Consider the following 25,493-nt stretch of genomic DNA (forward strand, 5'->3'; position numbering starts at 1 on the left):
AAAAAAAAAAAAAAAATCATTTAAACTGTGCCTCCACTTTCTGATTTCTCAGGTGTTCCTTCTGCAGAAGTTTAGTATCCATCACCACCAAGTGAAATTTTTATTAAATTCTGATTATCAAATCCAAAGGATACATTTCTGTCTTCATAGGACTTACTGTCTTTGAAACATCTGACACTGTTTTTCATTCCCTCCTTCAAACTACCTTGAATTTATCTTCTCCCTCTCCAGATACTCTTTTTCAATTTCCTGTTGCAGACCCACCCCTAGTTTTCAAGGAGCTTTAAGAGTACAAATGTAAGCCCATATACCATGTGCCTAAATATTTTAAAGCTATAAACCAAACTAACAAGCTAGTAAATTTTATTCTATCCCACTATCTTGACATATATACTTTTTATAAAAACTTAAAAGGCTAAGTTCTGATTTGGCATTCTCAGACTCAACATCAATTGGGGGAAGAGGATGGGGAATGGGAAGACCATACTCCCCACTGCCCTGCAGCCTGCCTTTTTCTCATCCCATCTTTGGTTCCACTCCATGCTACAAGGAGCCTCATATATATACATGTGGACATCCCAGCAACATGTCTAACCTCTGCCTACATGCCTGCAAACAGCTGCCACTTGGCCATCCCTTAGGCCAGAGATACATACATGTGGTACAGTCTAAGAGGAGAGAATCAGGGAAGAGACCTGTGTAGGACCATGTGGACAGGGAATTTGGGGATACAAATACTCTTAGCTTCATCTAGATATGGGTTCCAGATGGACTAGTCCCTCAAAATCTTAATCCTTTCAGGAAAAAGGTCAGATGAGGACCTCTAAAGCACAAGGGCCAGTCAGAATGGCTGCAATCCAAAAGTCTACAAGCAATAAATGCTGGAGAGGGTATGGAGAAAAGGGAACCCTCTTACACTGTTGGTGGGAATGCAAACTAGTACAGCCACTATGGAGAACAGTGTGGAGACTCCTTAAAAACCTGGAAATAGAACTGCCTTATGACCCAGCAATCCCACTGCTGGGCATACACACCGAGGAAACCAGAATTGAAACAGACACATGTACCCCAATGTTCATCGCAGCACTGTTTATAATAGCCAGGACATGGAAGCAACCTAGATGCCCATCAGCAGACGAATGGATAAGAAAGCTATGGTACATAATACACAATGGAGTATTTATTACTCAGCCATTAAAAAGAATACATTTGAATCAGTTCTAATGAGATGGATGAAACTAGAGTCGATTATACAGAGTGAAGTAACCCAGAAAGAAAAACACCAATACAGTATACTAATGCATATATATGGAATTTAGAAAGATGGCAATGATGACCTTGTATGCGAGACAGCAAAAGAGACACAGATGTAAAGAACAGTCTTTTGGACTCTGAGGGAGAGGGTGGGATGATTTGGGAGAATGGCATTGAAACATGTATACTATCATGTAAGAAACTAATTGCCAGCCCAGGTTCGATACATGATACAGGATGCTTGGGGCTGGTGCACTGGGATGACCCAGAGGGATGGCACGGGGAGAGAGGAGGGAGCGGGGTTCAGGATGGGGAACACGTGGACACCCGTGGCGGATTCATGTTGATGTATGGCAAAACCAATACAATATTGTAAAGTTAAAATAAATAAATAAATTAAAGAAATAAAATGTTAAAAAAATAAAGCACAAGGTCCACACTAGGGTTCCCGCCTGGATAACTCTAAGGACAGAGTAACTCTCTAGTTAGTCCTGGCAGGTATTTCCAGGATGCCATCCCTCCCTAGTGCTCTTCAGATCTTCACACTCTCTCTAAACTATCCTAGACACTGCCCTGGCTTCACTCAAGTCTCTCTTCCAGTCTAAACCATGTTATGGGTGCCAGTTTGTCTACTAGATATTTTCTTGCCTATACTTCCCTGCAAACTTAAACAGCAAGCATCTATTCCAGGATATCCCAAGGACTACATTAATTAATTCAACCAATCAATAAATATTAGTTGAGCACCTTTTATGTACTAGTAGTTTCCAGTTAGAGTTACAGTGATGAATAAAGCAAAAGTCCTGGGCTTCCCTGGTAGCTGAGTGGTAAAGAATCCACCTGTCAATGCAGGAGACAAGGGTTCAATTCCTGATCCAGGAAGATCCCACAAGCCACAGAGCTAAGTCTGTGCGCCGCAACTACTGAAGCTGTGCCCTAGAGCCCTGGGAGCCGCAACTACTGAGTTCACACGCTGCAACTACTGAGGCCCCCTAGAGCCTGCGCTTTGCAACAAGAGAAGCCACCACAGTGAGAAAGCTGCACACAACTAAGAGGGCAGCCCCCACTCGCTGCAACTAGAGAAAAGCCTGTGCAGCAACGAAGACCCAGTACAATAAACAATAAATATATTTTTTTAAAGCACAAGTCCTTATTCTTATGCATCTTAAAATCCAGTGTGGAGAGAAGAAAATAAGCAAAATATGTATTACACATGTGCAGATGGTGATAAAGGCTAAGGAGAAAAATGAGCCAAAGGGAGAGAATATTCAGCAAGGAAGAGGGTTGCAATTTCAAACTGGGTGATCAAAGAAGAATTCACTGAAAAAGTGACACATGAGTGAAAACTCAGGAAGTAGGAATGAGCTGTGCCAATGACTGGCAGAACTCAGGGGAGCTCCCCAGTGAAAGGAAAGGAAAAATTCAAGATCTTAAAGAGGGAATAAGCCTGAGTAGTTCAAATATCAGCAATAGAGCTGGAGTGATGTGAGTAAAAGGAAGACAGAAGATGATGACAGAGAGGAAAGAGAAAGGGACGATGGGAAAAGGGAAACCCTCTCTGAGGACTTCGACTTTTATCCAGGGAGAAGGAGGATTTTATGCAGAGTGACGCCCTGATTATTAAAAGGATCACTCACCAGATGCTGGACTGAGAGCAGGCAGGAGGACAAGGCAGAAGCACACATCAGTGCGGAAGCTAATATCACAATCAGGTGGGAAGTGACAGTGACGAGGACCGAGCGGTAGTGAGTCAACAGTGAGCTTTCAGAAATTTTTGTAGATAAAAGAAGCAAAATTGGATAGCAAACTGGATATCGGGTGTGAATGAAAGAGAACAGTCAAGAATGACTCCAGAGAAATCAATCAGAGCACTTGGACTAGCCATTAAGTGGGATGAATAAAAGTGAGAGAAACCCAATATGTCCCAAACTAAATTTTTTCTCTGCTACCTCCCCCAAAGTATGACCTCTCCTACTGTGCTTAGCTCCGTAAACCACACTATCGCCTACACAAGTTGCCTAATAAACAGATGCTAAAGTCATCTGTGGCTTCTTTTTTGCATCATCATCATCATCATCATCCTCTTTCACTCTTGACTCTTCTCTATAATCTCATATGCTCTGCCCTAGCTGAGGTCCTTACCATCTTTTTGAAGTTGTAAGAGCCTCAGAATTTGCCTCTTGGTCTCTAATCTCCCCTCCTTTCCAGTCCATCTAACCACACCAGCAGGGTAACCCAAGACGGAATAATGTCAAGCCCCTCTCAAAATTCTTCCACAGTTCATCAACACCTACAAGATGAGGTTTTGATCTTTGCAAGCATACTAATTTAGTAACAAGCAAGAGGCCTAGATCTCTTTTTCAGAAGTTATGAAATGTTCATTCTGATATGCTCCGGTATGGAAGTCACAAACCTAATCCATGCTCCCTTGTCCAGCCTCCTCTTCCCTTTTTACTCCCTCCATTGTGTATAGTAATACCACAGTTGTTTACAGCTCTCTATTTCTTCTCTCAACATCCTTCCTCTGTTTGCCCATTTGGCCTATTCCTAGCTGTCTTAACAGGTCTCAGCTTTAAAGCACCCGCATCACCAAAGGGATTAATAATATTCTCTGTAATTCTCTTCCCCCAATCCACATTATATACCTTCCTCACAAAAACATCAGGAAAATAACAGTTTCCAGCAGATCATCCACTTACCACCTCCGATGAACCATATCAAGCCCAACACTTAACACCCTTCTTCAGAGCTCCTTGCTTCTCTTTCCCGTCTTAACATTATCTTCTTACTACTTTCTCAAAGCACCAAGTTTAAACACCTGTGTATCCAGGTTTTAAAAATCTGTGATTTATACCAACTAAACCAGGGGTTTCATGCAGCAGATACACAGAAAAGATGTGGTGAATACAATAATAAACACACATGTCCCAATAAGACAAATATCTTCACTGTTCACTACACAGACCAAGCTCATTCCCGTCCCTATCCTTTTGCTGGTTCCCTTCTCTCACAAGGAATGCCCTCTTCTCTGGTTATTCAAACTCTACCTGTCCCCCAAGGACAACGTTTCCCCTATAATAACATCACCTCTTTCTTCTCTCTACTATACCAGTTCTCTCAGTAACATTTATTAAGCACTTAACCACATACCAAATACAGCACTATGCTGAGAACACAAAAATATAAAGCTAGGACTCCTTAGAGCATGGTAAGGAGAAAAACTTAAAGCAATTACATTAACGTAAATGTAAGGAAACTACAAAGTACAGTGCAAACATTTAAAAAAGGAACACCCAATCAGCCCTGGGGGGTGGGAAGATTCAAGAGAGAATTCATTAGAGAGTCCCCATTTGGCTTGGGAAGGGGTGGAAGTTGGTATAACAATAAGAGAAACATCTTTGAATAATGAATACTAACTGAACTCTCCGGATTAAAAAAACTCTGAGAAATGATAGCAAACCTAAATATCACTCAGAAAAAATTCACCTCAGACTATAATTGAATTGCTTAGAATACAGATCACATTCTCCCCCAAAACAGTTTATGTGTATGATTTTATTTATATAAAATACAAAAACATGGAAAATTCAATCTATGATATTGGAAATAGGATACTATATCGCCAAAGACTACTAAAAGAGAGAATTTTTTATCAACAACCTCAGATATGAATCTGCCTGCAATGCGGGAGACCTGGGTTTGATCCCTGGGTTGAGAAGACACCCTGGAGAAGGGAAACGCTACCCACTCCAGTATTCTGGCCTGGAGAATTCCATGGACTGTGTAGTCAATGGGGTCGCAAAGAGTCGGACTTGACTGAGTGACTTTCACTTTCACTTTTTCAGATATGCAGATGATACCACTCTAATGGCAGAAAGCAAAAAGGAACTAAAGAGCTTCTTGATGAGGGTGAAAGAGAATGAAAAAGCTGGCTTAAAACTCAACATTCAAAAAACTAAGATCATGGCATCTGGTCCTATCACTTCATGGCAAATAGACGGCGAAAATATGGAAAGAGCGACAGACTATCTTTCTTGGCTCCAAATCACTGCAGACAGTAACTGCTTTCATGAAATTAAAAGCTTAGTCCTTGGAAGAAAAGCTGACATTATCTAGAGAGTATATTAAAAAGCAGAGACATTAGTTTGCCAACAAGGGTCCGTATAGTCAAAGCTATGGTTTTTCCAGCAGTCATGTATGGATGTGAGAGCTGGACCATATAAAGAAGGCTAAGCATCAAAGAACTGATGCTTTCAAACTGTGGTGCTGATGAAGACTCTTGAAAGTCCCTTGGACAGCAAGGAGATCAAACCAGTCAATCCTAAAGGAAATCAACCCTGAATATTCACTGAAAGGACTGATACTGAAGCTGAAGCTCCAATAATTTGGCTACCAGATGCAAAAAGCTGACTCATTGGAAAAGACCCTGATGCTGGGAAAAACTGAGGGCAAGAGGAGAAGGGGGCGACAGAGGATGAGATGGCTGAATGGCATCACCAACTCGATGGACATGAGTTTGAGCAAACTTCGGAGATAGTGAAGGACAGGGAAGCCTGGCATGCTGCAGTCCATGGGGTCGCAAAGAGTCGACTTAATGACTGAACAACAATAAAATAAGAAAATTAAGGACCAAAAAAAAAAGAGAGAAATATGAAAAACACACAATTCACAAAACCAGATATAAAAACAGCCCTTAAACATAAGAAAAGGTGGGAGGGGGGTTCGGGATTGGGAACACGTGTCTACTCATGGCGGATTCATGTTGATGTATGGCAAAACCAATACAATATTGTAAAGTAAAAAAAAATTAAATAAATAAATAAACGTAAGAAGATGTTCAAATTCACTCACAGAAAAATGCAAGTTTTTTAAAAATTGAAAACCATTTCTCTCATCTGTCAGATTGGCAAAAATTTAAAGTGTAACGATAATCTGTTGGTAAAACTGTACTATACACTGTAAATGCATGGGAATGCAAATTGGCACACTCTGGGAGGGAAATTTGGCAATATCTAACAAAACTACATATGTACTTACCTTTTGAAAAAGTTTTATTGAGATATAACTCACATATCATGGGCTTTCTAATGGCTCAGAGGGTAAAGAATCTGCCTGCAATGCAGGAGACTCAGGTTCGATCCCTGAGTCGGGAAGATCTCCTGGAAAAGGGAATGGCTATCCACTCCAGTATTCTTGCCTGGAGAATTCCATGGACAGAGGAGCCTGATGGGCTACAGTCCATGGGGTTGCGAGAGTAAGATGCGACTGAGTGACTAACACTAACACCTACATACCATACAGTTCACCAACTTACAACATATAACTCCAAAGTTTACAGTACATTAATGAAGCGGTGCAATAATTACCACAATCTAATTTTAGAACATCTTTAGCATCCCCTCTAAAAAAACCTCATGTCTATTAGCAGTCCCTCCCCATCCTTCCCCAACCCCTAATCCTTGGCAAGACTAACCTACTTTTATCTCTAGAGATTTGCTTCTTCTGGCCACTTCATATAAATAGAATTTTAAATATGTGAACTTTTGTGACTGACTTTTTCAGTTACTATGTTTTCAGTATTCATCTATTTGTAACATGTATTACTATTTCAATTCTTTTATTGCTGAATAAGATTCCATTGCACAGATATATCACATTTTCTCTATCCATTCATCAACTGGTATAAAATTGTTTCTACTTTTTAACTATTACGCTGCTATAAAAATTCATGTACAAGTTTTTGTGTAGACATGTTTTCTTTTCTCTTGGTATATACCCAGGAGTGGAACTGTTGGAACACATAGTAACTTTATGCTTAACATTTTGAGAAAATGCCAAATGACATCATTTCACAGTCTCATCAGTACGTATGAAGGTTCTAATTTCTCCACATCCCCATCAACACACGTTGTAGGTAATCTGTTATGCAGTAATAATTAATACATCATCTTGGTAGATACAATAAACATCACTTGATAAAATTTTATAATTGAAAGAAAAAAGCTGCCAAGACGCAATGGCAAAATATTTAAAACTTTCCCCCAATATTGGGAACAGAACAAACATACCTACAATTGCCACTTCAATTCAAAACCACACTAGCAATCCTGACCAGAAGAGTTTGATAAGGAAAAATTAAAAGGCGTAAGAAATGGAAAGGAGAAAATGAAGCTATCATTGTTTATAAACAATAAAACTCTCTACATACTGTAGAAAATCCAAAAGAACCTTTGAATATTAGAAGAGGGTTTGCAATTTGTGTGGATACAGATCAATATATAAAAATCAAGTGTCTTTTCTACAAACCAGCAACAAACAGCAAATGTAATTTTTAAAAAGGATATAATTTACAATAACTACAAAAATATAAGATACCTTAGACTTAGGAATTCACTGGCAGTTATGGAATTTCAGCAGTTAGGAATCAGCGCTTTCACTGCCACATCCTGGGTTCAATCTCTGGTCCAGGAACTAAAATCCCACCAGCTGCACAAAGATATCTAAGACTCAACCTAACAAAGACCTCTATGGAGAAAATAAATAAATCTATTGAAAGAGATTAAAGAAGTCTTGGGAATTCCCTGGCAGTCTTGGATAGGTAAGCTCAATATCTTAAATGCTCAACAAATTCATCTAATAAATTCAATATGTGAAAATCGCTCCATCATGTCTAACTCTTTGCGACCCCATGGACTATATATATAGTCCACGGAATTCTCCAGGCCAGAATACTGGAGTGTGTAGCTGTTCCCTTCTCCAGTGAATGTTCCCAACCGAGAGGTCAATCCAGGTCTCCTGCATTACAGGCAGATTCTTTACCATCTGAGCCACCAGGAAAGCCCAAGAATACTGGAACGGGTAGTCTATTCCTTCCAGCGGATCTTCCCAACCCACGAATCGAACCAGGATCTCCTGCATTTCAGGCGGATTCTTTACCAGCTGAGCTACCAGGGAAGCCCAACAAATTCAATATATTTCCAGTCAAAAATCCCAAGAGGGTTTCACAAAAAACTCGCAAAGATAGTTAAGAGGGGGAAAGTATACACAAGAGAAACTGGCAAAAGTGAACAAAGCCCCTGGAAAAGAACTGTCCTACCGAGTCTAGTCTAGTAATCAGACAGTAAGTAGTGGTGTAGACATAACCAAATATAACAATGTAACAGAATACAGAGGTCAGAAAAAGACACATGCATATTGGAAACAATGTACAAAGAGGCAGTGTTAAAATCAATGGGGAAAGAAAAAAGACTATTAAATGATGCTGGGGCAAGTGATTATCCATACAAGACAAAATTTAAATTACCGCCTCTCACCACTCACGAAATAAATTACAAGTATACTAAAGACCTAAATATATAATTTTTTTTCAAATTAGAAGGAACTAGAGAATATCTTTATGAATTCACATTTAAGGAAAAATTACTAAATACATGGAAAGCAAGAAACAAAGAATTACTAAACATAACTACACAAATTTTTTTAAAAACTCTTAACCGAATCCAAAAACAAAACTGAAAGACAAGAGACTAGGTAAAGCAATTCCCCTCCCTCCAAAATGGGGGGAAAGGAGAATTCCTACTAATTAATAAGAAATATACACAACCAAAATCTATTAAAGATTTTTAAATATATTAAGGCACACACAGATAAATGTTATGTAAATTCTTGTCAAAGTTCTAATTCTCAGGAATTCCCTGGCAGTCCCAGTGGTTAGGATTTGGCATTCACTGCTGGGGCTCAAATTCAGTTTCTGGTCAGGGAACTAAGATCCCTCCTGCAAGGTTCGATCTCTGGGTTGGGAACATTCCTTGGAGAAGGGAACAGCTACCCACACCAGTGTGACCAAAAAGAAAAAAAAAAAGTTCTAGTTCTCATCTGAATGATGGACTCGTGTGATCACAATAAACAATGACTGGGTAAATGATTCCGTGTTATGAATCATGGATTATTTATCTAATTGTGGACAAACTGATGAAGCACAAGCTGGAATCAAGATTGCAGGAGAAATATCAATAATCTCAGATATGCAGATGACACCACTGAAGAGCCTCTTGATGAAAGTGAAAGAAGAAAATGAAAAAGCTGGCTTAAAACTCAGCATTCAAAAAACTAAGATCATGGAATCTGGTCCCATTACTTCACGGCAAATAGATGGGGAAACAATGGAAACAGTGACAGACTTTATTTTCTTGGGCTCCAAAATCACTGCAGATGGTGACTGCAGCCATGAAATTAAAAGACACTTGCTACTTGGAAGAAAAGCTATGACCAACCTAGACAGCTCATTAAAAAGCAGAGACATTACTTTGCCAATAAAGGTCCATCTAAGCTGTGGTTTTTCCAGTAGTCATGTATGGATGTGAGAGCTGGACTACAAAGAAAGTTGAACACTGAAGAATTGATGGCTTGGACCACAGTGTTGGAGAAGACTCTTCAGAGTCCCTTGGACTGCAAGGAGATCAAAGCAGTCAATCATAAAGGAAGTCAGTCCTGAATATTCATTATAAGGACTGATGCTGAAGCTAAAGCTCCAACATTTGGCCACCTGATACAAAGAACTGACTCATTTGAAAAGGCCCTGATGCTGGGAAAGATTGAAGCAGAAGGGGACGACAGAGCATGAGATGGCTGGATGCCATCACTGACTCAATGGACATGAGTTTGAGTAAGTTCCAGGAGTTGCTGATGGACAGGGAGGCCTGGTGTGCTGCAGTTCAGCATGGGGCACAGAGTCAGACACGACTGTATAACTGACAATAATGACAACATCTAAAATGTGAAGTCAAAAATAAATAAATAAATAAAATGTGAAGTCCATTCACATGAATTGATTCCTTTTAAATATGTTGGGTAAACTAAATAATATTTATTAATACTAAACCATTGGCAAACTTCTTTTTCCAATTTTCCAACAGGCTGTGTCACTTTTCTCTGATTTAGTTGCTTCTTAAAGCAATCCCTAATTTGTAACAAAGTTGTAGCAGCAGAGTATCACGGTTATCTTACTTGCTAGTGCAGCAACTATATCTAAACAGCCTAACAGGTCAGTAAGAGGAAGGGCAATTTCATCTATATGACAGGCAAGAAAAGGTCCTATAGGAACAGAAAACAGATCAGTGGGAAGGAGTTGATCTTAAAGGGCACAACAAACTTTTGGGGGTGATAGCACTGTTCACATCTTTACTGTGGTGGTGACTACATAATGATACAAATATCTGTCAAAACCATGGAAATATAAGGATGAATTTCACTACATGTAAGTAAACGTCAGTAAACTAGACTTTAAAAGGAGAGGACAATGCTACAAATTTGAATTTAACCCATTAAAGAGACATTCTTATACAGTATTAACATTATCATCATCATAAAAAAAACCTGAAGCTTGATAATCTAACCTTATGTACAGTTTAACTCACAACTAGTTCCCCCCCAAAAAACCCTTAACTGTTCTTTGCCATTTTATTGGTAAAATTAATTCTTTTAAATTTAGAACTCAATTCCTAAAATAGTTTTGATTAATATTTCATTGTTCTATTTTTTTAATTATCTACCAAGTCTGATGGAAATTATATATGTAGTTTATAATGCTAATATAATGACAGGCTCAACAGTATCAATATCTGGTTTTTTTTCTTTGTTACTAAATCACACATTTTTATGCATTGTCTTTCATTCTTATAATAACTATATGAAATAGGAATAATTATCCCCATATTAATGATGACTATTTTAACAGAATTCTTTATGTTTAAGAGCATGTGCAACTTAAGAGCCTGTTGGCCACTGTATTCCCAGAATACAGTAGGTACTCAACAAGAATTTGTACTGTTGGCCTCACCTCTATGTGACCTTGGACAGTTATTTCTCTCTTTAAATTTCAATATTCTCATCCATAAAAAGATGGTGAAACAATTCTAGGAAGTCAGTGTGTTCAGTTCTTTTAAGCCTTTATATAAAGTACCTGGCACACTATGAATACTGAATGAATGTGACCTTATTATTATCTCTTTGACAGCATTAATCAGAGTTGTATCATACTGCCAAAGCTTCATATTAAGAATAAAGCAGTAACAGAATAGATGATTATACCTAAAACCTAACTGCTCCTCATGCAAAACTGAGATGTTCAATGTTATTTGTTAAAACAAAAATCAGTACAACACTTTAAAGGGATAAAAAGTAAACTAATGAATCTTTTAAGGAAAGAAGAATCCCCTTCTGAAAATGGAACTAAGTGTAAGAAGTATATAGTTTACAAATATTTGGGCCCATAAGTCAGGGTTGGAAATTATCTGGGCAGCAAGAGGTCATTGTCATGGGACTTACTTTAGGGCAAGGTGCATCATCTAGATATTATAAATTGGATGTCAGAAATTGACAACATAAAAGAAACTATTAAATTACTGAAAGAGATCTTAGAGCTCATTTTATAGAAGAAGAAATAGATTGAAGAGGCTAACTGGAAAATCAAGTAAGATAACTTGGCAAGCATAAAAACAATTCTGCATTTCAAGAGTCCTGTACCATGGATAACAATATCTTAAAATCCATGTTTACTCATGGCCCTGAGTTTTGACACACAGAAAAAGACACAGAATCACACACAGATAAGAAGTGAACTTAGGTAATTTGTGACATCATCCAAGTTCTGTTTAAGGTATTTTGATGCTTTTCTTGCATGTTTCGGTTGGTTTCTTCATCAACCAAAGAACTACAATGGCCAGGTTTCTGGGCGTAATCTAACAAATGTTGGTTTGTTCAATTTATTTTAGGATGGTGAAAATCTAGGAAAGAATTATCATCTAAAAATACTCCAAATAATCAAACATTAGAGTTATTTAAAGAACTGATGAGCAAAGAAACAGCAAGATAAAATCAACCTGACTTGGCTGCCCACAGTTACTGTTGAGCTGAAATTGATACTGCTGCCTAGCTATACTCCTTTAATATTTTTTCCTCCTAATCTCTATTACCATTTCACATATGCTTAAATTCCAGGACAATAATAAGGAAATAAGCATAATAAGGGAGGAAGTGATCACATAAAGCACATCTTAGAATCCAACCTATCTTGAGGATGCAGATAAGCAAAGAAGGTCTGATTTTTTTTCCTGCTGCACCAAGAGGTATGCATGGAACCTGAGTCCCCAGCAGTAGAAGGGTAGAGCCTTAAGTACTGGACTGCCAGGGAAGTCCCCAAAGCTTTGATCATTAATCAGGAACCCTAAACTTAAATGAATATTCATTTCTATTCTTACTTCACAAACTATCCGTAAGAAATACTATAATGGTGGAAATAAATGTTCAGCCACATATAGTCTATGAATAAGGATATTTCCAAATCAAGTAAGAACCAGATAAAAGAATATGTATTTGGATATTTGGTTAGGGAAAGGGTAACAATCAAAAGTCACTGGCTTGGGACTTCCCTGGTGGTCCAGTGGCTAAGACTCCGTGCTCCCAAACCAGGAGGCTAGGGTTGGATCCCTGGTCAGGAAACAAGATCCCACACACCATAACGAAGATCGAAGATCCCACCCATGTGCTGCATCTAAGACCTGGCACAGCAAAATTTAAGAAAAAAAGGTCATTGGCTTATCCCATGACCACTGGGCAGATGTTTAAAAAGTCTTAGGCCTGGTCACTCTAGCTCCTGCACATCCAAAAGGAGATACTTAAAAGACTTGTTTCAACTGGATTAAGGTAGTCAAGCAACTGCTTTATGGGAAGCTGAAGCTAGCGGTGATCTGAATGTATGGCACATTCCCAGTCATGAAGAAACCTCAAATCTACTTATGCTCTATTCAGCAAAGCAAACTGGGAAGGAGAGACCCTAGTACAGATCATTCTAAAGCCTTTGCCAACTTCTTCACTTTTGTGATTTAAAAGAAAGCAAAGAACTGCTCTTTACAACAACCTTTTTAATATTGATTCAACAGGATATGAATTCATTACTGTGAATTTATCCTAAAAGAAAGTCAATAACCAGCCTAGCTTAAGAGTATTTTTTCTTCTTCCAAACAACGAAGGGATAACAGTAGTTAACATTTATCGAGCACTTACTCTATGTCAGCATTATTCTAAACTTGCTGTATGTATTCATCCAGTAAATCTACACAATCCTACAAAACAAATATAATTCCCCATTTTACATCTGGGGAAACTGAAGCACCAGGAGTTTGTTTTTTTTCTAAAGGAACTTATTCAAGGTCAAACAACAAACAAATGGAGAGTCAGAATTTCAACCTAAGCAGTCTGGATCCAGAGTCTATGCTCTTTAAGTTTTTCTGCCTCATGATTATACAACTGTTTTTAACATTAAAACTGTGAAAGAATCACACAGAACCTCTCCCACCCCACCCTGGGAGATTTCTCTACCTACTTACTTATTGGCCCATAACATAGGCTAATCAGAAAGGTTCAAATATGCTAAATGGGAATTATATATATCATATCTATATAAGCATATATGTTTCTCCCTTTTCCCCCCAAAAAAGGGGGAGTGGTACAAGGAGGGAATTAATTATTTAACTCACAAATTCTCTCATATTAGTTCTGCAGGCCTTAGGGAGAAACTGACAGCATGAGAAGTTCTTCTTTGCTCTCTCTAGCGTTGAGCTTTCCGTTTTTTCTTTTAGAAAGAAGCGATGGCCTGCAACTCTGTATTAGTAACAAAGTTTTTCAGGCATAGGCTTTCTATCTTAATTAAGACATGGGTATGTATTATACCTGGAACCAAAATATAAACTTTCTCATAGTATTAAATAAAAAGGGCCCTGCAGAAGTATCTAGGGAGAAAAGTGCACCCAGTCTCTCACTTTGAGGCCTGAACTACTTATGAAGAAATGTGTGCTTATTTTAACTTGAAGGACTAAATATCATCTTCTCCATTGCACCTGGAACTCTAATTTCTAGGCAAGAATCTTTGCCACTGCTACAACTGTACTACAAATTCAAAGCTTTACAGATATTGATTTTTTGGTTGTATTTTCCAGCTAATTTCAAGGAAGAAACAGGGGAAAAGCTACTTTCCCTTCTATCCTTTATAAAGCTAAAATCATTTCTAGAAAACCCGTCAGAAATTTACTCACACTCAGAAGTTGCTAAAAAGAATAAAACCATATCAGTTCAGTTCAGTTGCTCAGTTGTGTCCAACTCTTTGCAACCCATGCCAGGCTTCCCTGTCCATCACCAACTCCTGGAACTGGCTCAAACTCAAGTCCATCGAGTCAGTGATGACATCTAACCATCTCATCCTCTGTCATCCCCTTCTCTTGCCTTCAATCTTTCCCAGCACCAGGGTCTTTTCTAATGAGTCGGCTCTTTGCATCAGTTGGCTTCAGGCTTTAGCCTGTAAATTAACTCCTGAGTTAAAAATGTAAGTCACTGAAATATTTTTCCACTGTTTTCCCTCCACACTTGGAAAAAAATCTAAACTCTAACATGGTCTTTATAAAGATAACCCAGCGGAAGCCCACCCCACCTCTCTGATCTCATTCATCCCTTAATTTCTCTTTCACTGGCTTGCTGAACTCCAGCCACACTGGCCCTGCTCTTGTAACACTCCAAGCTTATTCTGCACCTCCTATTCTCTAGGCTACAAAGCTCTTCCAGATCAAGAACAGACTGAATCCTCCTCACCCATCATGCAGATCTCACTTCAAATACCACCTCTTTTGAGAGACATTTTCTTCACGGCTCTCCTCCCACCAAAATTATATCACATTTCCATGTCGCTGCCTCATCATTCTCTATTTGAGATCACATTACCCTATTTTGGGCTTCCCTTGTGGCTCAGTTGGTAAAGAATTTGCCTGCAATGCGGGAGACCTGGGTTCACTCCATGGGTTGGGAAGATCCCCTGGAGAAGGGAAAGGTTACCCACTCCAGTATTCTGGCCTGGAGAATTCCATGGACCACATAGTCCGTGGGATAGCAAAGAGTCAGACACAACTTAGCGACTTTCACTTTACCCTATTTTATTTATTCACTGTATTTATCATTCTCTAAAATTATCTTGTTAATATGTTTAACCTATGTCTCCTCTAACAGAATATAAAGTTCCATGAAAACAAGTACTACATTTATCTTATTTACTATAATCTCTCAAGGAACTAAAATGAATAAATACTATACTACTAAATGTGCAGGCTCTCATATAAAGATTTTTATATTTTATAACCATTCTAACACATTATATTGCTCTCTTAGGCTGCTTCTGCTTTTTTCTACGCATTAGCACCGACTGTGAGAGAATTAAGCAGCAAGAAATACAAATAAACATGTAGAATTTATATTATATAAGCAGTTCAGAGAATGAACTAAGGTTTCAGAATTAATAACATGTCTTTCAAACTGTACACTGATCCTACTTATCAGTAAACAATAGTACTGTAAGTAAATTGTTAATTATGTTTAAAAAGAAACTATCAGATGAAATTTAGCATTTATGAGTAATATACTTTTATGTATATCATGAAATACAGATTAAAATATTGAATATAATTTAGAAATAAACTTCATTTTAGTATTTAACACAGCTGAGCTATCATCTTCTACCTAAAATTTAATTTCATCTCCAAACAAAAAAACCATGTTTAAAAAAATTAAAGGAAAGTATGACAACTATAACTCATAAAATAGGCAATCTCAATAAACATACAGATATTATTTTTTTTAAAAAGAATAAATGGAAATCCTGGAGTTAAAAAGTGTTAATAATTCTAGAGTAGAAAAATATTAAGAACCAAAATTTGGGGAAATTCCCTAGATATCCAGCAGTTAGGACACAAAGCTTTCACTGCCAAGGGCTCTGGTAGGGGGAACTAAGATCCCAAAAGCCACTTGGTGCAGGGGGGAAAAAAAGAGAAAGAACCAAAATTTTAAATTCACTAGCAGAGTTCAAAAGTGGATTGGAGATGACAGAAGAAACAGCCAATGTACTTGAAGCTATATCAATGCGTGTGAGCGTGTGAAAGTTGCTCAGTGGTGACCGACTCTTTGCGATCCCATGGACTGTAGCCATGTACTAAGTTCCTCGGCCGATAGGGATTCTCCAGGCAAGAATACTGGAGTGGGTTGCCATGCCCTCCTCCAGGCGATATTCCCAACCCAGGGATCAAACTCAGGTCTCCCGCCTTGCAGGCGGATTCTTTACAATCTGAGTCACCAAGGAAGCGCACCAATTATGAAGGAGAGAAAATAATTTTTAAAATCTTTAAATGAACAGATCCTCAGAGATTTAAGAATACCATGAAGCATGTCAACATACATGTAATGAGTCCTAGAAAAAAAGGAGACAGAAGAAAGAATAGAAAAAGTATGTGAAGAAATTATAGATAAAACTTACCAAATGTTTTAAAAATGTTAACCACCACATTTAAGTTTTCTGAATCCAAATACACAAAGAGATCCACACCCAGACATATCACTGTAAAACCGCTAAGGACAGAAAATCTTGAAAGCACAAAAAAGAAAAACTACTCATCAGAAACAATGGAGGCCAGAAAGCAGAAGATGACATATTCAAGATGCTAAAAGAAAAAAAAATGCAGCAAAGAATTCTATATCCAGGAAAAGTACTCTTCAAAAATAAAGGCAAAATAAAAATAAGCTCAAGAAACAAAGACTAAGATAATTCATTAGTAACAAACTTTCCTTCCAAGAAATCCAAAAGGAAGTCCATGAGATTGAAAGGAAATAATCAGCCCATAAATCAATACATAAAAAGAAATAAAGAACACATAAACAGTAAATATGTGATATTTTAAAAAACTGTTTAAATGTTTTCTTCTCTTAACTATTTTTTAAAACATGCAATTACATTAAAATATTGTAAAATTGTATTGTTGGGCTCCTAAAACATAAAAATTTAATATGTATGACAATATTGACAAGACAGGAAAAAGAGCAAAGTTTTTGTATTTTACTACAATTAAATCAGTCAATTCTGAAGCAAACTGATAAATTAAGATACACACTGTAATCCCTAAAGCAACCTAAGAAAATAACTTTTAAAAATCCAGTTAAAAAACTAACAAAGGAATTAAAATGATAGCCTGGAAGATAACTATTAACTCCAGAATAGGCAGTAGAGGCCAAAGAAAGAAATAAGAAAGAAATGAGACATATGGAAAATAACTAGCAGAACTGCATAAATCTGACTCTCAATGATAACATTAAATGTGAACAGATTATGAATTCTCCAATCAAAAGGCAGAAGCGGTCACATTAACTTTTTTAAATAAGCATTTTAACTATATGCTGTTTGTAAGATACACTTTAGATTCAAAACAAAAGTAAAAAGACAGAAAAAGCTGTACAGTGCAAACAGTAAACATAAGAGAGTTGGAGCAGCCACACTAACACCAGATAAAAGACTCCTATAAAATGTATGTATGTGTATTATTATATCCATACATCATATCTAACACCAGTCCCAATAATATGAAGCAAAAATTACCAGAACTGAAAGAAAAAAAGACACTTCAATAATAATAGATTTTAATATCTTACTCTCAATAATTAACAGAAAAGCTAGACAGAAAGTCACAACAGAAAACCAACTTGACCTGATACCTATAAAACATTCCACCCAACAATAGCAGAATACCTTTCTAGTGCATATAGAACATTATTCAGAATAGAGTACCTACTAGGTCATAAAGATGTTTAATAAATGTAAAATGAGAAAAAATACAAAGGATGTTCTCTTACTACAGGGGAATTAAACTAGAAATTAACAATAATGAAATTTAGGGAATCCCCAAATAACTGAAAATTAAATAATACATTTCTAAATAACCATGGCTCAAAGAAGATATCACAAAGGAAATGAGAAAGTATGAATTAAAATTTTAAAAAGCAGAACATATAAAAACATATGGTCGCTAAGAGTGTTTAAAAGGAAATGTATAGTTTTATATGCCTGTATCAGAAAAGGAGATCTCAGATCAATAACCTAAGCTTCTACCTTAGGAAACTAGAAAAAGAAAAGCAAATTAAATATTAAGCAAACAGAAGGGATGAAATTATAAAGATTAAAATGGAAATCAGTAAAGTAGAAAACAGAAAAACGTTTTTCCTTTGAAAACGAAACTGACAAATCTTCTCCTAAAATGACTAAGTAAAAAAGAAAGTAGAAACACGCTACTAAAATTAGAAATGAAACAAAGACATCACTCCTATGCTTGCAAAATTAAAAGCATATATAGGACTATTACAAAGTACATGCCAAAAATATTAAATAGCTTAGATGAAATAGACACATCCCTAGAAACACAATTACCAAAACTAGTAACACAAAACTTACCAAAAAAATCTGAATAGGTCCAGTGAAGAAACTGAATTAGTAGTTTAAGAATTTTCCAAAAAGGAAAATCTAGGCCCAGAATATTTCACTGATGAATTCTATGAATATATTTAAGGAGGTAATACCACCAATCCTTCACAAACTCAAAGGAAACAGAAGAGGGAACAATTCTCAATTTATTCTGGGACTAAAATGTATTATTACATTACAAAATCCAAAGAGATCACAAGAAAACTTCAGACCAGTATCTTCCATAAGTACAGACACAAAAACGTTCAATAAACATTAGCAAAGTAAATCCAGCAGCATATAATAAGAATTATATACCAGGATCAAGTGGGATTTACCCCAGGAATACAAGGCTGGTTTAACTGTTAAAAATCAATTAATATAAAACTCTATATTAATAGAATAAAGGACAGAAACCACATGATCATCTCAGACATTAAAGTGACCAACCGTTCTGTTTTGTCTGAGACTAAGAGTTTCCCAAGAAGCAGGAGTTCCAGTACTAAAACCAGGATCACCTTGAGCAACTACAACAGTTTGTCATGTTAAGAGATGCAGAAAACACATTTGCTAAACTTCAGTAAAATTTGATTAAAAAAAAAAATTCTGAATAAAACAGAATTAAAAAGGAACCCTCTATCAAATAAAGAAATCTGTTATACAACATTTCGTCACAGTTAGCAACAGTGTACTGTATTCTTAAAAAATAAAGAAAGGATTCCCTGGTGGCTCAGTGTTCAAGAATCCACCTGCCAATGCAGGAGACACCCTGGTCGGGGAACACCAGATCCCTGGTCCAGGAAGATGCCACATGCTGCGGATCAACTAAGTCCATGGGGCCACAACTACTGAGCCAGTGCTATAGAGCCGAGGAACCAAAACTGCAAAAGCCCGTGCTTCCTACAGCTTGTGCCTAAGCAACAAGAGAGGCCACGGCAGTGGGAAGTCCGAGCACTGTAACGAGAGTAGGCCCCACTCGCTTCAACTGGAGAAAAATCCAAGCAAGAACAAAAATCCAGCATAGCCAAAATTAAATATAAATTTTGTTAAATCAAGAGAATAGATCTCATTTTAAGTGTTCTTACCACAATAATTTTTTTTTAAGTAAAAGATTTGTACACTGAAGATTTTAAAACATCACTTAGAAAAATTAAAGATCAATAAATAAAAAGAAAATTTCATGTTCCTGTATTTAAAAATTGAATATTATAAGGCAGCAATTCATCCCAATCTGATCTACGGATTCAATGCATTTCCCATCAAAATTCTAAAACACTTTTTGCAGACAATGACAAGTCAATTTTTCAAATTTTACATGTAACCCAGAATAGCCACAATTTTTTTAAAATAACAGAATTTAAGGATTTACACTACTTGGTTTCATAAACTACCATAAAGCACAGCAAAAGAGACAGAGTGGTACTAGCACAAGGACAGACATACAGATAAACAGAACTGCAAGTCCAGAATGAAATCTTTACATTAACAAGCAATGGAGAAATGACAATCTTTTCAATGAATGGTGTTAAGACAACCCATTATGTGTGTGCTAAGTCACTTCAGTCATGTCCACCTCTTTGTGACCCTATGGACCATAGCCCACCAGATTCCTCTGGTCCATAGGATTCTCCAGGCAAGAATATTGGAGTGCATTGCCATTTCTTCCTCCAAGGGATCTTCCCATATACAACAGGTGAATTTAGACCCTTATTTCGTACCATACTCAAAAATTAACTCAAAATAGATCATAAATCTAAGAGCAAAATCTATAAAATATCTAAAAGAAAACAAAAAAAGAAATCCTTAAGCTCTTGGATGAGGTAGAATTCTTAAAACAACAAAAGCATGATCTACAAAAGAAAAACTGGGAAATTAAAACTTTGGTGCTCCAAAAGACTCCCATTAAAAAACAGAAAGAGAGAATAGCCACAGACTAGGAGAAAATATTTGTAAATCATGTATCTAAGAAAGGACTTACATCCAGAATGTTATTAAAAACTCTTTCAAGTCAAGAATAATACAACAATGGGCAAAAGATCTGAATGGCTTTTTCCACCTAAATGGATATATGAATACCATATGAAAAAATGCTTAACACCTTGCATCTTTAGGAAAAATGCTACTTAAAATCACAATGAGTTAAACATTTCATAGTACAATGGCTGTAACAAAAAGGACAATAACAAGTGTTGGCAAAGTTGTGAAAAAATTTTAACTCTTGTACACTGCTGATAGGAATATAAAATGTAAGGCCACTTTCAAAAACAGTTTGGCAGTTTCTCAAAAAGTTAGATGACCCAGAAATTCTATTCCTAGGCATCTATCCAAGAGAATGAAACCACACTAAAGACTTAAACTTTCAAGCTTCATAATTTTTAACAGTCAAAAACTGGAAACAATCCAAATGCCCATCAACTGGTCAACAGATAAACAAAATATGGTATATCCATACATCAAAATACTATTCAGCAATAAAAAGAAAACAAAATATTGATGCATGCTACAATATGGATGAATCCTCAAAACATGTTAAGAAGCCAGATGAAAAAGACTACATATTCTATGTTTCCATTTATATGAAATATCCAGAAAAGGAAAATCTATAGAAACAAAATACAGATCAGTAGTCAACTGGGGCCAGGAGTGAGAATAAGGGTTAACTGCAAAAAGACTAGAAACAAATTTTAGAAGTAATAAAATGTTCTAAAATGGGCTTGTGGTGATAATTTAACAACTCAATATATTTACTAACAAATTATTAAATTTTGCATCCAGAATTAATCTGGGGTATTAAATAACTCAAAAAACTAATTAAAAAAAAAAAACTGTATATACTCAGGAGAAATGAAAACATATCCACACAAAAACTTGTACAAAAATGTGCACTGCAGCATTACTTGTAATAGCTAAAAAGGAGAAAATCTATGTTCATCAACTAATCAATGGATAAATAATATGTGGTATATCCATCCATACAATGGAATATTACTCAGCAATAAAAATGAAATGAAATGACACATGCTACAACATGAATGAACTCTGAAAGCATTATGCTAAGTTAAAGAAAGCAGTTATGAAAGATTACACATTGTAAGATTCCATTTATGCAATTTGTCCAGAATAGAGACAGAAAGTAATTAGTGCTTGCCTAAGACTGAGGGTTTTGGAGGAAAATGGAAAGTAACAGTTGATGGGTATGAGGTTCCTTTTTGGGGATAATGAAAATGTTTTAAAATTGATTATGGTGATAGTTTCACAACTCTGTGAATATATTAAAAACCACTGAACTGTACACTTTAAATTGGTGAATTGAATGGTAAGTTAATATCTCAATAAAGCTGTTATCATCATCAACGACAATAAACCTTGGTGTACAATCTGTGAGCAGGTAAAGCCATCAACACTGAGAGGGCCTACCACAGCCACAGTTTCAATCTACCTGCTCGGGACAGAAAAATCTCAAAGTTACAAATTCTTTCCAACCTACTGTGATTATTTTATAAATGAGTATATATATGTCTGAAATGAAAAGTAATGATTTATCAAAGCAATTAGTTCAAGTCACTAAGTTTAAAAAAATACTGACATTAAATTGTCCAATTTCAAATGCCCAAGATATATGAATTTTCTACTTCATATTTTTAGAAGGTATCTCAGTAATACTCATATAAACTCACTTTGTAAAATATTATATTTAAACCTTACTCCTAAACCCCTTTAAATGTAATTAGCTTCCAGCCTTATATAAAGTCATTCTACCTTCTGAAGAAAAGAAGAAATTCTGAAACTCAAATATCCAATCCTATCTTGGTAAAGCAGACATTATTCTGTGCATTCTGGCACTATTCTGTGACCACAGCACTAGACAAAGTGCATAATTTACTTCACGATACAGACTCACAGTTAAAAAGAAAGGCAAATCTGATTACTAAACACCAGATTACTCTCCTATCATCAGCGGATTAAAATTTAAACCATACAGTTGAAATAAACGTTGATGAACACAAGATAGGGGGTGAAATTCATAGTTGTACAATAAAGTGTTCGCCTCTTTCTTCTTTCATGAAGTACGATGAACTTAAAGGCTATTCTGCAGCGTAGCTAGCTCCTACAAAAAAAAGAGCCCAGGATGCTGGCACATGAGGAACGTTAGAAACTGTTCAATCTAGATTACTCTCGGGGTAATGTATTTTCTCTGTCCTCTATTGACATGGAATAAAAATGCCCAAGTAGAGAGGGGACTCGGCTGCCAGCTCGCAAAGCTGCTCAGGCAGTCAGTTCCAGCCCTAGCCAAGCCTTCACCGTCCTCCTGCCGCGTCCCCCCACCCCACCCTCCAATACCCAGGAACATGGTCCCGGAGGGCCAGCTTCGCGAAGAGAGGCTCCATAAGGCGGTCACCGGACGCGCATGTTACAGAGCCCGTTTTTGTTTTGTTTAAAAAACAGATTCCTGTCAGAGCCCAGCCTCCCCACTCCCGCGGGAACAGGGGGAAGTGGCAGCAGGGGGCCGGTGTGGAGTGAGAGAATAAAAGAATGACCGCGTACAACCTGCCGTGCCAGCTAGCAGCAGAGAGCAGGAAAGGTAAGAGGCGGCTAGGAGGCCCGACGGCGGAGGAAACTGCTCTCTACCGTCCACGCCACCCCACGCGGCCGCAGCCGCCCAGGTCCCGCCCCGGGCTCGCCGCCCTGCCCCGGCGCCGGCCGCCGCCTCCCGCCTTACCCGACCCTCCCAGGACGCGTTTCCTCTAGGGCCGGACCCCCGCCCTGGCCTCCTCGCGGGCTAAGGCGGGTCAGTTCAGTCCGCTTCTCGGCAGAGGTGACTCGCGCGGCGATGTAAACACAGCGAGACCAGCTGCGCGCGGCCCATCCCCCCCGCCGGGGTCTGTAACCTCTTCCCTCAGCCCCGCTCCGCGCCCCGCGCTCCTCGCGGGCGGCGCGCCGCGCGCCTTCCCCTTTCTCCAAGTCCAGCTCCCCGACCGTTGCCCCCGGGCACTCAGCCCCCTTTCCCAGCTCCCGGCCGGTGTCACCACCACAGCCTCCGGAAAACCCTCCGCTAACCCCGGAGCAAACAACACAGGCGCCGGGCGGGGGCGCGGAGGGAGGCGGTGGCACTCGGGACGGCAAGGCTTTCTCGCCGCACCCTCCGCCCTCCCTCCCTCCCACCAGCCTCGGCGGCCCGCGCTCTTACCTGCTCTCCGCGTCGCCCGGGAAGACCGCCGCGTCGCTCTCCCTCCCGGCAGGGCCGCGGAGTAGCCGCCGCCGCCGCCGCCGTTGGCCAGGCGTCCGGAGGGAGCCGGGGCCTCCCCGGCTGCCCGAGCCGCTCCACTGGGAGAGGAGGAGACAAAACAGCGGCGCGCCGCCCCGCGCAAAGCCCCCCCGTCCTCGCCGCCCCACCGACCCCCCAACCGCCAAGGCGACGGCGGCGACACTGAGCCCGGCGCGGGGAGCAATGGTGGCCCCCGCCCTCCACCCCCCGCCTCGGCTCCTCCCCCTCGGCCTCCTGCCGCCGCCACCAGGACACTCGAGTCCGCCTCCCCCACCCCGCCCGCTCCGAGCGCTCCTCCCCTCCCCACGCGGCGGCGGGGAGGGGGGTGCGGCGGCACCGCCAGTCACCGCCGCGCCTGTCAAACCCGGGCCGGCTATTTATACCCCGCGGGGCCTCGCCGCCCTCGGCCCGCACCAGCCCGCCCAACATGTTTCCGTGGCCGTCTCGAATCTCGCCCGCCCTGTAGCCCCCCAACTTCTCCAAAACCCGCCTTCTCAGGTAAAGACTCTCGCCACTTGTCCCGCTTTCTGCTCGGCGCTTCGCCAGCATGTTCCCGACTCCGACCCGGGCCCGGGACTGGCGCGGGGGCTCCCAAACGCGGACTGGCGCGTGGGGGGCAGCGGGGCCGCGCGTGCACCTGCAGCGGCCGCCGGCCCAGACCGCACTCATACACCCTTGCCCCTCTCGGAGGGCCCCCGCGGGCCCGGGCTGTCACCCCATCCCCAAGCTCTGGACTCCCTCCCTTCTCTTCCAGGGACTGCTCGGCCCTCGGGCAGCCTGACAGTCACTGAGGGCTGGAGGTTGTGGAAACTCCTAGCCCGGGTCTCTCGCATCTCCACTCCGAAGCCGGGACTAAGTGGAAGGCGGGGGCGCGGGCGGGCAGGAGTGCGCCACCGGCCCCGCCCCGGGCGCCTCCCCGGCCCGTGACGCTCGTGGAGCCACGCCCCTCCCTGCCCGCGCCCCTCCGCGCAGCCCGCTCCTCCTCCTCCCGCTAGCCTGCAACGCCCGGCCTTGTACCCCGCGGACCCCGCCCCATTCCCAGAAATTACCACCCGCCCAACGGCCGGGCCGCGCGACGGTTGGTGCTCGCGTTTGCTGACGGGCGGGCGGCGGGGCTCAGCGCGCAGCTGCGGAGCGCGGCGAGCCGTCCCCTGGCTCTGGCCCCGGAGAGCTGCGGGTGTCCACCCCGAGCCATTGTCGCTCCTCGCTCGGTCGGCGACGGACGGACAAGTAACTGAAGTCCGAGGATTGGCGGTGCGGGAGTGTGGGAGAGTGTTGGTGCGGGAGTATTTGAGTGCCTGCGAATTCGAAAGGAAATGAAAACCCAGTTGTAGCTGCAAGCTTCTGGTTTCCCCCCTTTCACACAAAGAGGAATCTCTGAGCAGGGCACTCACGCGCCTCCAAGTACACAAAAGCCAATGACACGGTGCCCAGGGTTGTCCTGCGTTTGTAGCGCCTCATTAATGATCTTTCTTACGCACAGTTATGCATATAAACGCCTCAACCTATTCCCCCACCAACACACTTGGCCGCCGCCGCATTTTCTTGTATTTATTCAACAAAGAACCGAGACTGTCCCAGTGCGCGTGGGGACCGATTCTGGTCCCCTCCCGGGCTCCTGCAGCCGCACTCCGATGGACCCGGCACAGTGTT

The 25,493-nt window shown here is 40.0% G+C and overlaps 1 protein-coding gene across 5 annotated transcripts in view; it reads right to left on the bottom strand.

The window, feature by feature from the left end:
- The window catches only part of ELF2 (E74 like ETS transcription factor 2), a 97,062-nt gene extending 73,066 nt beyond the window's left edge, over positions 1-23,996 (bottom strand). For 3 of the 5 annotated variants that reach the window (XM_018061541.1, XM_018061538.1, XM_018061542.1), the window contains exon 1: positions 23,763-23,996. The gene's annotated coding sequence lies outside the window, so the exon portion shown is untranslated. The remainder of the gene's footprint in view (positions 1-23,762) is intronic. The other 2 variants (XM_018061539.1, XM_018061540.1) reach the window with 1 other exon arrangement.

The sequence above is a fragment of the Capra hircus genome, chromosome 17, assembly GCF_001704415.2.
Source record: "Capra hircus breed San Clemente chromosome 17, ASM170441v1, whole genome shotgun sequence".
Lineage (NCBI taxonomy): Eukaryota > Metazoa > Chordata > Mammalia > Artiodactyla > Bovidae > Capra > Capra hircus.